This window comes from Berghia stephanieae, chromosome 9 (genome assembly GCF_034508935.2).
Source record: "Berghia stephanieae isolate SIO BIC M18660-M18661 chromosome 9, UCSD_Bste_1.3, whole genome shotgun sequence".
NCBI classification, from domain to species: Eukaryota; Metazoa; Mollusca; class Gastropoda; order Nudibranchia; family Aeolidiidae; genus Berghia; species Berghia stephanieae.
The window spans coordinates 35,667,825-35,682,705 of NC_088368.1; the positions used below are offsets into that span (position 1 = coordinate 35,667,825).

The 14,881-nt window shown below is 36.7% G+C and overlaps 1 long non-coding RNA gene across 1 annotated transcript; it reads left to right on the plus strand.

Moving 5' to 3' along the window:
- Positions 1-3,495: 3,495 nt before the first annotated feature.
- Positions 3,496-7,817, plus strand: LOC144980130 (uncharacterized). The gene is made up of 3 exons (XR_013646825.1): positions 3,496-3,586; positions 7,147-7,258; positions 7,779-7,817. It is a non-coding gene; the product is annotated as an uncharacterized LOC144980130 (long non-coding RNA).
- The last annotated feature ends 7,064 nt before the right edge of the window (positions 7,818-14,881 follow it).

A 14,881-nucleotide genomic window follows, 5' to 3' on the forward strand; every position in this document is an offset into this window, starting at 1 on the left:
TCAATGTTATCATTTATCTCCGCTATCTTATGATTTCATTTATGTCTGATAAATTTTTCTATTCAGTGGAAGTTGCCGACAAGATGAGACCTTATAAGCTCCTCAATAATTAAGATTATTCTACATAAAATATCTTAATTCAAAGAAATAATCTTCATGTTTCACCGACAGCAATAAATGATGCGAAACAATTGAACATCAGTTCACAACAAAGCACAGAACTCTACCTTAACTTATATAGTAGAAACTCTGTGCAACAACGATAACTCTGATCAGTTATTCAGTTGGAAGAGGTGGCAGAATGTGCGTTGATCTTTAACATTGTAGTTATGAAAAGAACCATTTTTGTTCTGCTCTTTTTGATGAAAAACATAACTGTGAAAAAATTGCGCAATTGTTTGACTTGTTACAGTGAAAGAGTTGCCTTCCAATCTATACCGATTTAAGCAAATGACCCATGTACCCAGTACTGCCCTAACCAACAAAAGGACACTATCTCTCAAAAAATCATTAAATCACTTTATCACTTAATCGGCAGTCTGGGACTAGAAAAGCTTACAAGCTTGTCAGAATGACCATATCTCAAGTATTTTGAAATTAGAGGCAATCAAAAAATTTTGCTTGAAACAGTATCCTATTTAAGCCCCATCTTTAACCAACAAAAGGACAGTATCTCAGAGGGTCGTGCCCGCCCTGTGAAGTGGACGGAGTCCCTCGTGAGCTGACGTGGCGAACGAATATAGCATTGCTTGACCCACAGACCCTCTCATTAATCTGTGGCTTGACCATTTGAAACGACCCGGAAAGTTGACATCGCTACTTGCAGGGCTGTCAGATGGTCATAGTCATGGCCAATTTGGCCAAGATTGGCCACCATTAGGATAGGGCTTTTAAAAAATATATCTTTTATTTACTTTTTCACAAGCTACTTTTTTCTTAGTGTAGGCTATCTTTTTTTTTAAATAAAAAGACGAGTTTACAAGGCAGTCAGAGCGCCGGTTCACATAAGGGTGTAACTGGCTGACTTTGATTTTGGGAATTGGCCACGACGAGGAACATTGATCATCTGACAATTAGTGTGTGGGGAGAATTAGTGTGTGTAAAACAAAAAGAAGAGAGAGAGAGAGAGAGAGAGAGAGAGAGAGAGAGAGAGAGAGAGAGAGAAACTGTTGATGAAGTATAGATAGAAATCTCCTGTATCCTATTTTGGACTTGCATGTGTCGGGAGGGGGGGGGGGGGGGGGTTACGTGTTCGTGAGTAATACGTATGGAATGTATAATGTGACCAGTGCAATGTGGGAAGTTAGAACATTTTCGAAATTTGATGATTTATTGTCAAGATTTATTCATTGGTTTTTCTTTTTATTTGGGGGGGGGGGGGTTAACTCGCATTATTTGACTTATTAAGTCAAACAGTAAATACAATTTTTTTGGTGTTGAAACATTTTGTGTTGGCAAGTTTGGAACAACAGTAACAAGAATTCTCCAAAATGTTTCCCTTACGTCAAATTGTGTCGTTCTGCATTTAAATTGCTATTTTTTTTTATCGAAAAGCTATGAGCAGAATTCTTTCGAAATAAAATTTTTGCCGTTATCCCTGAGGCTGTGATACGCGGACGACTGGGCACTCGTTCCTCAAAGTAAAGTGTGGACCCGTCCCTCGAGAGCGTACTCATGGAGGACGTCACCAGACTCAAATCCTACTTCGAAAGTGTTACCTGAAGATGAACACTTAAAAAAAACCGTGGTCTCTGCATTCCACCTATGCAGTGGTTGGCACAGCCAAACTGAACGCCTCGTCGGGGACCAGTCACTCCCATGTGAGCCGCATCCAAAATATCTAGGGGTACGCTGGATCGCAGCCTTACCTATCGGGTGCATGTCGAAGGAGTTGCCCGGAAGATAGAGAAACGCAACAGTCTTCTGAGGAAGCTGACGGGATCAACTTGGGGCGCTAATCAAACGCTCCTGAGGACATCCGCCTAGGCACTATGCTATTCCACAGTGGAGTATGCCGCTCCAGTGTGGAGTTGAGCAGAAACGTTGAGCAGGTTGAGGTTTAAACCTTGCAAGTCAATAGTGTCAGGAACGCTGGCAACAATGCCTACAGAATGGGACCCGATAATGGCAGCAAGCCAGCCCTCCGATGTCCGAAGGGAAACGATCTGGTAAACTGGCTCAAAAAGATCAAAGAGAGAGAGAGAGAGAGAGAGAGAGAGAGAGGAAGAGAGAGAGAGAAGAGAGAATGAGGATACCCCTCTGAAGGCGCATTATGGTGCCCCCGTTTCGAGCCGAAATATGTCCCAGCAACCCTTGTACGCAGCTTTCCCTGACTACGAACAGAGATGCATATACGAGATGGAAGTCGGTTTGGACGAATTCAATCCCTCGAGGGGACATACACTCCTCTAAACGGTGAAAAGTTGCCTGAGACATTAAAGAGTACATGATGGACACGCAACGTAGAGCACCACCGTATTTATTAACGATTGTATTATGACACAGCAGAGCATAATCGAGTCCGTGAAAAATGTCCTTTACTCACATTCTCCCACCATAAACAGGTGTCAAATGAGTACCTGGCCGTTACCAACGTTGTCTGTGTAGAGGAAAAATGTAATATCACCTAACAGAAGTCATGTCTTGTGCTACATTTTAAGTGTTGCTATGTCTTGGAACTTTGTTATAGTTCCTTGAGCACGTTCAGTAAATATTTCTTTATATAAACGCACGAATTCTTTTTTCTTTTCGATTCCTGTTTCCAAATTTTCTCTGTGAGTGGCCAAGATTTAAATACTTGGATAGCTTTTCCATCACCTCACTCAGGCGTAAGACCTGGCCTGTTACAGCATTGTATCATTGACAAAAAATAATTAATCTCACCTAACAGATCTTGTTCTTCATGTTAAACGTTGTCGTTGGCTTGGGACCAATATATAGATATTTAAGCACATTTATTGTGCATTGTGCTATCAAAACTGATCACGTAAAAGCTCATTTAGTTTATATGAATCAAGCTAAAAATTTAATTTGTCACAAGATTTGAATGTAAAATCGGAATATTCTCATTTCAGGCCCCATCTGCCCGACAAAAGGTTTTATTTCATTTTTGCCCGATTTTTTTTACATCAAATACACATGTATTTAGATGAGTCCCCCAATTGCCAATTTGTGATTATGCGAAAGATTTGTGAAAAATCTCGTGTTTGATGATTTGGACAATTTTAATTATTCCATTGTTGAGGATTTTAAACGAAGTGGTTTATTTGTACTACCACTACAAATAGCGAAAACTACCGCTTTTCACTATTTGTACTCCAGAACCTTATGTGTTTAAAGTTGCAAACCACCGCTCCTTTACCTATTTGTAGCTACCTACTCCCAGCACTCTTATGCGTTTAAAGTTGCATTGGTGAGCTTTCAAGGACCAGCCGACCAGCCTCCACTTTTCGCGGTCTTTCTTTGAGAAGTGTGAAGCAAAAAAATGGCCCTCTCGGTAAACGAGACATTCTCATCTTTTTTCCAATTTGAAAACAATCTGAAAATGAGAATAATGTACTTTTTTATTAAAAAGTCAACAAAGAAGGTAAGTAAACTAGTTACGACAATTTTTTTTCCTTAATTAAGTGGCAACTCATTTCTCGTCATTCCCCACTCTAAAACTCTATCAATAATAGGAAAATATGTGACAAAAACACAGCAACCCAATGGATAATCGAGTATAATTCAAAAAACGGCCTCAGATACAACTTTGACATTTTTACATGTGTAATTCAACATCTCTGTAATACATTGCAAACAGAAAAAAAATTATTTATTGAGAGTGAAAAGTATAGTTTTAAGTTGAAACAGTTGAAATCAAGGAAAAATAGACCACGACATGCAAATGAATGACCATTGCCTATTGGAATTTTGGAAAAGTCGACAATTAAATATTTATTCACATGTAGATAGACCAAATAAAACCACGGGAATCGGCGTCATTTAGTTGTTCACTTTGAACTTTTCAAAATGAAAATAGACCTCATAAAAGCAGAGATATGGATTGATAAATGTTTGAGGTGGTGTATATATTAGTGTTTAATTAAAATGATCGAAAATAGGTTATTTTAAAAACTTCCGGCTCCCCCGTTTCCCCGAAATTGGACAGACGTCCGTCAAAGGATGAAAAACGTCAAAATCAGCAGTGAAAAATCAATCGGAAAAAAGGAAGAGATCGTAAATTATAAAATGAATGCATGGACATGAAAACGCCAATTAATTGAAAATTTAAAACAAAAATAACTTCCATAAATGGAATATATTGTAAGATATAAAGATGTAAAGTTTTGATGTGGATTGACGAAGTTATCTCTCAAAACGCAGCAGACGACAGAAGTGAATCATATAAGAAATGGCAGCTTTTGTAAACAATCGAGGCCAATAACTTGTTTTTTGGGGACTCTAACTTTTGAGTGCAAACATATTTTGCTCTGAAATTTTCAGAGAAACTACTTTAATATGTATCTCAGAAGGAATTTTTTTATTAAGAAGGACCATCTTGGTTTAAAAAAGTTATAAGCGTTTAAACACATATAGGCTACCTACTCTCTTTACTCAAAGATTTCTCAAAATCATGATATAGGAAGGGGAGTGACTATTCTCATCCCCCTAGTCTAAGGATGCTAGTCTTCATAATAGTAGTCCACAATTGTTGTATTTTAATCCAAAGGTTGTAATGCAGTAATTTTTAAAAAAAATCAATCAAATCCAAATCGCAAAAAGCCGCGACGTTTTTTTTCCGTAATCCAATCGGCCTGGGGGGGGGGGGGGATGAGAATAGAGGCAGCCTATAGGAAGATAATAATATTAGCATCATTGTTTGTATTTTATGCCCTTTCCAATGATATATAACACATGCCTTTCATTCAACTGAGAAAGAAGAATGAACATTTTAAAATCACTCCTAAATTTTTTCCCCTCAAAAAGGGAAACAGAAATCCTCATCTGTTTTCAACTCGCGAGAGCTACTTCTTGCAAGTGCCTACTAAGAGGGTTGAACTTGAACCTGAACAGCTCCTTCTCTTCTTCTTCTTCACTTATAACTACAACTAGACACTACTCCTCTCCTGAATGATCGGAACGTTTAAGAAGCTAAATTACGGGTTCCCCCGGCGCAGCTCTCTAACTTCCAGTCCCACAGTGCCCAGTATGGGCGGGAGACTTACCCCCGATGTTCCCTCGAGCCTCAAGGTAGTTTCACTTTATAATTGTTTTAGCTTTGAACTGTGGATCTTTTGTCAAACGTTTTTATTTTAATTTTTCAAATTTAGAAAGCACTTTAAAGGCCTGCGTTAGTATCGCTCTGCTGTACTGTAACTGTAAGAGCGTAAGAATAAACATGGTAAAAGTACCGTAAAAGTATGATGATGAAAATGATATTGACAATGAAATTTATAAGAAGAAAACAATAGAACTTATAACAAATCAATAAAGAAGCTTTAAAAAATGAAATTAAAAAGAAGTAAAAAAAGACTGCCTCAAGAAGTGAAAAAAATTGTCCCTGTTGTTGAGATGTGAAGTGGACATTTTAAAAATCGTGTCTGTTTTAAAAATTAGAAAGAAATGAAAGATGCCACTTTTTATTTTAAATGTAGATTGCACATTAGCAGAACACTAAAAAAAAAAAATAAAGAAAGAAAATCCAATGTGGCAACTTGGTTGCTAGTGAAAAAAGTAAAAATTACTCCGCTCAGCATTGCTGCTGGTGTGATGTCTAGTGTTAGTTAGGTGTCACTATGTTAGAGTGATATCTTGTTACTTCATATTTTCATTTTAAAACCTGAGAACAACTTGATTGATTTATAAATTTCCTTATATGACCATTGTTTTAGTTTTCTGCAGCCATTATAATTCAATTTGAAATATTGAAAGGTACTGGAAGGAGTCTTAGCGTGTTTTTTTTGTCTGTTAGTTTTAGTTATAGTCATAGTGCAAGTCCAAGTGTTGGAAATGTACAATGTTTTATTTTTTATTTTAAGGTTAGTTGAAGGAATACTTTCCTTAGCTCAAGGAACGTGCAGAAGACCTCCCCTATTTACTACTTACTACTACTACCCAAGTACTAGTGCTAGACTACTTCTTCCGCCACCCTCGCTCCTAAACGGACTGACACCACAGCAACTGATATTATTCTCTCTCTCTCTTTTCTCCTCTTCTCTCTCTCTCTCTCTCCTCTCTCTCTCTCTCTCTCTCTCTCTCTCTCTCTGAGTGTGTATCTGTCTGTCTATTTCTGCCCATCTCCCCTCTTTTTACTAATTAGTTTGTAGGTGTTTGGGAAATTCTCAAGAACAGCCAAGATATATGCGGGTGTGTGGCATCACTTCATTTCCGGACTTGGAAGAATGATTTTCCTATCCGCTAAGAGCGTTGTCTGTCAGAAGAAACGTTCTACTTGTTACGTGTTGCTGCTAGTCATGGATCCTTTGTAAAGTGCTTTGAGCATGTTTGGTGGATATTGCGGCTATGAAAGCTCAATTCTTTTTTTAATATTTATATATATATAAAAAGATGCAGGATGATGACGGGCATGCGCTACTTTATGATGTAGTATAAACCATTCCTAATATATGATTTTGCTAAATAGGCCTACACTCAAATTTTACGAGTGTATCTGGTGGCAAATATTAGACACTCGTTGCCACTGTGATTTTGATGAAACTTGGCTTATACACAGATACATGAATTTTCATAATACGGCTTCAAACAAGCGATCTGAACTTCAATTTATAATGTAGTAATTTTTCTCAAATGACAGCTTGATTGAATGTGACAAGATCCTTTTACTTAATACAATTCAATTTAGTGTGGTCTGTAGTTGTTTGCCTAATATTTGAATGCACAGAATTTGAATTTTTATTGACTTTAAATATTGAAAACAACATGCCTTTGGCTTTCCATTTGTGCCATTCAGCTTTGACCTAGTCCCTGATTTGAGTACCACGTCACAAATTTAAGTTCTTCGAGAAAACTCTCGACTTACTTTCTTATTCTTCTAACGTACTGAACTGTAACACCTTTGTCTCAGTTGGAGAAAATATTGCAATTTTTAACTTAATATTTAGGTGTTTATGTTATGATCTTTTATATAATTCCGTGTTTTTTCAGCTTCCATCATATCACCCTGAGGAAAGTTGGCTAATTTATGACTTTTGTGTCTATGAATGCAAGCAGGGCAAAAACGATTGACTTCAAGCAAAGGAGTTCGCCCTAACCAGAGGTAGGAGGTTGTTTTTGGACGGGGCAGGAGGTGTTTTTTTTACTTTTACATATTTAAAAAAAATGAAAATATTATATGCACAAGGTTATAATTTTCAGAATAACTCGGAAGTAAATTATCTCCATCAGCTTTTCTATCTTGATTACAAGACAATTTTAATAAAGCAATCAAACTAATTCTGAATTTTAAAACATCCAGAGGAAGAGGCAATGTGTGCCTATCTGCAGCTCATTTACAGTCTTCAGTGGGCGGGCTGCACGATGTATGCAGCAAGACAATAGTTCAACTATTACCAGAACAGTTTTAAAAAGTGAAAGACTTGATTGTTCATTGTATCTGATTGCGCTGGATTAGTATTATTATTGAATATCTTATTAAGATTTATTTTCATTGCCTATAATCTGCATGTTGAAATCCTTAACAATTGAGTTATGCAAGTGACAACGCTATAATATTTTATCATACTATGTTGTGGAAAATTTTTATTATTTTGTAATAAAAAGTTTTTCTTACCATGCAGGACTCTGAAATTAATACTGGCTTCTGAGGGTTAAAAGGGGCTAATCACCACCATGAAAATCACCCATGTGATAAATTTGTAAGACTCATTCATTTTATAGTTATTTTCCATCGACATTTGTCCCTGCAGTTTTTCGCTGCCGAAAATTTTACACTTGACAGCAATTAATCGCAATTCTATTTTAGTCGCAATTAGACTAAATTTTTTAAAATAAATATGTAATATTTTTTCTTTTCTTGTTACTTTATATTTTCAGTACTTAATTGTCCCTCCCCCTCCATCTATTGAGTGTACTATATAGTAATAGATTAGTTAGGTAAATGCACTGTTGACACCAGGACCAAATGTTTAAAGGACAACAAGCCATTCCAACTCATATTTTAATTTCGATACATCAAGGTGGGGCACTGAGATGGAGAGATGATGATCCAGCTTTGACAAAATTGACTGTTCCAGAATTTGTAATTTTTTTATTAAAAAAAAAAAATTTCTTGGAAGGGTTCTGGCAGAGAGTTCACATTTTTCTATCCCTTATATTTGTTTTCCCCTTTCCATGTTGCTCCCTGTCTTTGTTATGGATTAAGATTACTCATTTTTTTCCCCTGTCCTTGCGGGGTCTTTAGTTGGGAGGCAGACAGTCAAATACAGTAAACCTTTTTCTTGAGATGATTTTTTATACTGTAAATCATCTCTCTGTTATGTACTGTTATAGTTATAGTTTTGAATATTATTGCATTATGTAAATGTTTTAGCAGGGTCCTTTGCTTGTGTCTCGGTGAGACTGTGAGGTAATGTCAAAATGGTACATCTTTGAGGTGCTCGTGAAATCTACTGTTCCCTATTTATTGAATCAGTCACCATATCATCATCCTTTTTATAGTGTTGCAAGCGCTATTAGTCCTGTAAGACAATATAAGCAGATCTAGGGGGGGTATTTTTTTTTGAGTCTTTTTTTTTTTTGCCTTTGTTTTTTTTTTTTTTGTTCCAGATAAGGAATTTTAAGATTTGATGGTTGTCCATAGACTTTCAAAATATAATTTGAAATTTGACTATGATACGAGCATTATAAGTGCTTGATTTCTGAGACTAATTATAAATGGTGACCACTCTATTGCGTTTTTGTATGCCATGAAAATGTTACAAAGACAATGAAGCGACGTTTTTTTGGGAATTCTGCAGTCATTCATTAAACCCGTTGGGAAATTTTATGAGCGCCTGTTGCATTTAGTTCATTCAAGTATTTTAGAGTGACAAACACAACTCGTGCATTAATGGTTTATATGCAGATTTTTGTCTTTAAATTGTCAATAAAAAATAAAATGCTTTTTTTTTGTTAGCTGGCAGGTCTAATTGAATGCTATTGCATACAATTTTTTTACTTTTAAATCTTTTTTCTTTTTACATTACCATCCTCACTTTATCCGGAGAATTCGCCTGCCCCTCGTGAATGAGACAGTGAAGGCTATCAGGGCTGAGAATCTTCCGCCTAAAGGCGGATTTCCCCCCTAAACGGTGTTTTATCTCCGCCCATCACCATCACAATTCCGCCTTTTAAAAAGACTCACCACAACAACTACATCAACATCCCTATCACCATTCTACTACAACCACCACCACATCATCATCTCTATCACCACCACCATCACCTACTACAACTACACCACATCATCATTCCTACCTATCACCATTAATACTACAACCAACCCCATCATCATCCCTACCACCACCACCATCCCTACGACAACTACCCCACATCATCATCCCGACCATCACCACCACTACAGCTACAACCACTACTATAACTACCATCACACCATCACCCCCAGTGATGATAATCTTCCGCGGAATTCCGCGTTTTTAAAGGATTTTTTCTGAAATTTTCAACTGTTTTTGCCGTGTCAAACATTTTCGGCTAAGAGGTAATTTAGCTGAAAAATCACCAATATGTCTTTTGTCATTTTTTGACACCTCTGCTCAGCTGCATGATTGTTGATGACATTCCCATGCCCATGACATACTGTGTGCCAAATGTGAATAGTGGTACAAAACCCATGACGGCCTTGGATGAAAAGATGATAAAAAGGGGAAGGGGATGAGCAAATGGGTGTCAATATTTTTGTACCATTAGCTTTGTTACCCCTTTTTTTTGTTTGGTTTGTTTGTTTGTTCTGAATTCAATTGAATTCATTATAACTTATCTCTAATTACCAATTAAAACAAAATCAGAGGGTGGTCTCTCTCCCCTCTCTCTCTCTTCTTTCTCTCCCTCCCCTTTTTGCTCATTTTCTCTTTTCATTTTCTTCCTTCTTTTCTTTGTCTATCTGAATCTATCCTATCTATCTATTCTATCTCTCACTCTTTTTCTTTCTTTCTTTCCATATTTATTTCTCAGCTTACCTTCTTAACTTCACATTATTATGTTTATAGATATCACTTTGTAATAGAGAGAAAATACAACAGTAAGTTTGGCCGATCGATTTAAGTAATAATTTTTTAAAGGCTTGATTTAGATTCGCTCATTTGATGGAATATGTTTTGCAATTGATTAAAGATTCTTATCATAAGCTGCATAACCACAAGGGTTGCCAGTAATACACACACCACTAGCCGTGTTGTAGTATAAAAAATACCTCCTTTGGGCCAAAAGTTTATTATAATCTCTTGATATAGTGGGAGCTTTTATGAGCTCTAAATTTTTAATTGGAAATGACAATTTTAAAAATTTTTTAAATTTACAAAAAGTCATAATATCCTGTGATCAGAAAGACGTGTTTTAGAAGTTAGTAATATATTGCGTAATATTAAGTAACAATGAATAGCTGTGTTATTTTTTGCATTAGATTTGGGCTGACAGACGGGCCGAGAGATTTTGCTCCTTTTTTTTACAAATTATCTTTAAATCATCACTGACCCCCTACAACCACTACGCGGGTGGTTGGATGGAGCATCACCCTTGAATCATATACCTATGATGTTCGCATGGGTGTACGATCCGATAGTGAGGGTCGTGTTTCTTCTTCTCTTTACTAGCCTATCCTGCTTCTTTGGTTTGTGATTGTATTTTGACAGGGGGTATTTTTTTTTCTGTAAATATTCTGCCTGTTTGCTCTTGGTTTTTTTATAATTTAGCTTATGATATCTTTAGGTTATGTTTTGATTTACATTTGTACTATTTTTGTTAGATTGCTTGTTTTTTTTGTTTCAGCGGGCTCTCATATAACCTCAATTGTGTTGGAAGAGACCTAAAGCAACAACAAACAAACTACAACCACTACTACAACAACCACCACCACATCATCATTCCTATTACCAATACAACTACATCCTTCGCCACCACATCATCCCAACTATCACTACTAATACTACCACCACATGATCCCTTCCACAACTATTACAACCACCACCACACGATCATTCCAACACCTCTACAACTACAACCACCATATACATCACCCTTATCACGACCCTACTACAACCACCACTGCATCATCATCCCTACCACTACCTTTTTAACTGCAAGTACAATATGTTGTAATTACACTTTCAACTTTTGAAATTCCTCAAGTGGTGACAGAAATTATTGCGAGACGCATTTTGGGTTGCATCTCAGAATATTTTAATGAAATTCAAATTTATACGTTATCGTCGCATAGATGGTCTTGAAATATTCGCTGAAAAATTTCCTCCATTTTCGTGACCCGTCATTCTCACTCCTGAACCATCATGACATCATGACCATCCCCACTACAAAAGCAACTATCACATTATCATCAGTAACACCATCTCCACAACACCCTCATCACTGGGCATCATTATAATCAGTTACCACCTCTAGTGCAAAACACCACTTTCACATCATCTCCTGGTGGGGTCTTTTACTTGCATAAGTCAGAATTGCTTTCTGTCTTTGTCTTGGCTTGATCCTTTTCCTGCCGGCCAGATCATTGCAGGAGGAAGCAATTAAATGTATAGTCATGGTTTTGGAGATGATGTGTTTGTCTTCGTAAAATATCTCTCTTTTGTGTGACGTTAGATTTGTTGTTCTAATTTTGTATTACCTCACAGGATTCTGTGCTTGTGTCTTGGTGAAACTTTAGGTGACTTTAAACTAACTACATTGATAGTTTGATCTTGTGTCCGTTTCTCACAATCGGAACTCCAAGATCAAACTATCAATGTAGTTAGTTTGAAGTCACCTAATTAAACCAGTCTCAAACCTTTTGTCCGTTACTTTTGACCTGACTTAAATCTATCATTAATTTAAGTAAGGTCAAAAGAACGGCAAAATGAACTGGTTTTTTTTATGTGACTTCAACTCTCTTTTTTATCTTATCCTTTTAAAACGACACCAACAAACTATCAAATGTTAGTTTAAATCACCTAAAAGTTTCACCAAGACCAAGCCAAAACCCTACTTAATACAAATTTGAACAACAAATCTAAGTCACACAAAAGGAATTTATTACGGACAACACATCATCTTCCCCCTCTATCCTTTTAATCTCCCTCCCTGCCTAACCCCCAAAAAAACAAGAAGACAAAGCAGAAAGCAATTCTACTTATCAAGTAAAACCCACCAAAATATTAAAGTTATAATTTATTATAAATTAAAGTGTGTGGGTTTGGGGGGATTGTGTTATGATGATAAGTAAGTTCTTTTGAGTGGGTGGTTGTGTATGAGGCAGGAGAGAAGAGGGAGAAAAGAGGAAATTTTAGGAAAGTCAAGAATCTATGGACGAACGTTAAATTTGAATTTCATTAAAAATTCTGAGATGCAATCCAAAATGCGTCTCGCAATAATTTCTGCACCACTTGGAGGAATTTAAAAAGTTGAAAGTGTAATTACAACATTTTGTACTTCCCAGTTAAAAAAGGTAGTGGTAGAAAGATGCAGGGGGGTTGAAATAGGTCGTGAAAGGATATGAAATGGTGGTTGTAGTTGTAGGGGTTGTTGGGAATGATCGGGGGGGGGGGGGGGGTGTGGTGGTTGTAATAGTTGTGGAAGGGACATGGGGTGGAGTATTAGTAGTGTAGTTGGGATATGTGGTGGCGAAGGATGTAGTTGTATTGGTAATAGGAATGATGATGTGGGTGTTGTTGTAGAGGGGTTGTAGTTTTTTTGTTTGTTGCTTTAGGTCTTTTCCCAAACACAATGGAGGGTAATGAGAGACGCTGAAACAAAAAAAACAGCAATTTTAAAAATGGGACAAATGTAAATCAAAATCAAACCAAAAGTTATCATAAGCTAAATTATAAAAAACCCAAAGAGAAAACAGGCAGAATTTTACAGAAAAAAAAATATCCCTGTCAAAATAAAACACAACCAAAGAAGCAGGATAGGCTGTAAAGAAGAAGAAACGACATCACTATCGATCGTACACCCATGCGAACATCATAGGTAAGATTCAAGGTGATGCTCCCACCAACCACCCGCGTAGTGGTTGTAGGGATCATGAGATAATTAATTTGTAAAAAAAAAGGAGCAAAATCTCTCGGCCCGTCTGTCAACCCCAAATTTCTAAGCAAAAATAAACACAGCTATCATTTTTACTTAATTTTACGTAATATATTACTAATTTCTAAAACACGTCTATTCTGATCACGGGATATTACGATTTTTTGAAAATAAAAATTTTTTAAATTGTCATTTCCCAATTAAAAATTTTAGAGTCTATAATGCTTCCCACTAACAGAGATTATAATAACTTTTTGGGCCCAAAAAGGGGGTATTTTTTATACTACAAACACGGCTAGTGTGTGTGTATTACTGGGAACCTTGTGGGTTTTGCAGCCCTTTTGATAAGAATCTTTAACATTGCTAACATTCCATCAATACGAATCTAAATCAAGCCTTAAAAAAATTATTACTTTTAAACGATCGGCCAAACTTACTGTTGTATTTCTCTCTATTACAAAGTTGAATATTATAAAATTAAAAAATGGGGGGGGGGGGGGGGGGGAATTAACAAAAAAAAGGGAAATTAAAATAATGGAAAAAAAAAGGAAAAAAAATAAGTAAAATGGAAGATAGATTGATAGATAGATAGAAGATAGATAGATAGATAGATAGATAGAATTAGTTATGATAAAGATAATGAAGAAAGAGAGATAGAAAGATAGAAGAGAGAAGAAAGAAGAGAAGAAAAAGAGAGGAGTAGAGAGAGAGAGAGAGAGAGGAGAGCGAGACCACTCTGATTTTGTTTTATTGTAATTAGAGATAAGTTATAATGAATTTAATTGAATTCGAACAAACAAAACAAACAAAAAAAAAAAAGGAGTAAAAGCTAAATGACAAAATATTGGGCCCCATTTGGGTCCATCCCCTTCCCTTTTGATCATCTTTTTATCCAAGGCCGTCATGGTTTTACCACTATTTACATTGGCAACAGTGTGGGCATGGCATGGGGAATTCATCAAAAATCAGCAGCTGAGGGAGAGGTTGGGCCAAAAAGGGCAAAGACATTTGGTGATTTTTCAGCTAAATTACCTCTTAGGGCCCAAATGTTTGACACGGGAAAACATTGAAAATTTCAGAAAAATCCTAAAATCGCGGAATTCCGCGGAAGATTTATCATCATGAGGATGATGGTGTGATGGTAGGGTTTTAGTAGTGGTTGTTGCTGTAGTGGTGGTGATGGTCGGGATGAGGGTGTGTGGTAGTTGTCGTTGGGATGGGGTGGTGGTAGGGATGATGATGGGGTTGGTTTAGATAATGGTGAATAGGTAGGAATGATGATGTGGTAGTAGGGTTTAGTAGGAGGTGTGGTGATAGAGATGTGATGTGGTGGGGGTTGGTTAGTAGAAAGGTGATAGGGATGTTGATGTATGGGTTTTGGTGATCTTTTAACGGAATTGTGATGGTGATGGGCGAGATAAAACACCGTTTAGGCGGAAATCCGCCTTTAGGCGGAAGATTTCCCGCCCCGATAGCCTTCACTGGCCTTTTCACAGGGGCAGGCATTCTCCGGGTAAGTGAGGATGGATAAATGAAAAAGAAAAGATTAAAAGTACAAAATTGGTATGCAATAGCTTTCAATTCAGACCTGCCCAGCTAACAAAAAAAAAAATTTTATTTTTTTTTACAATTTAAAGACAAAAATCTG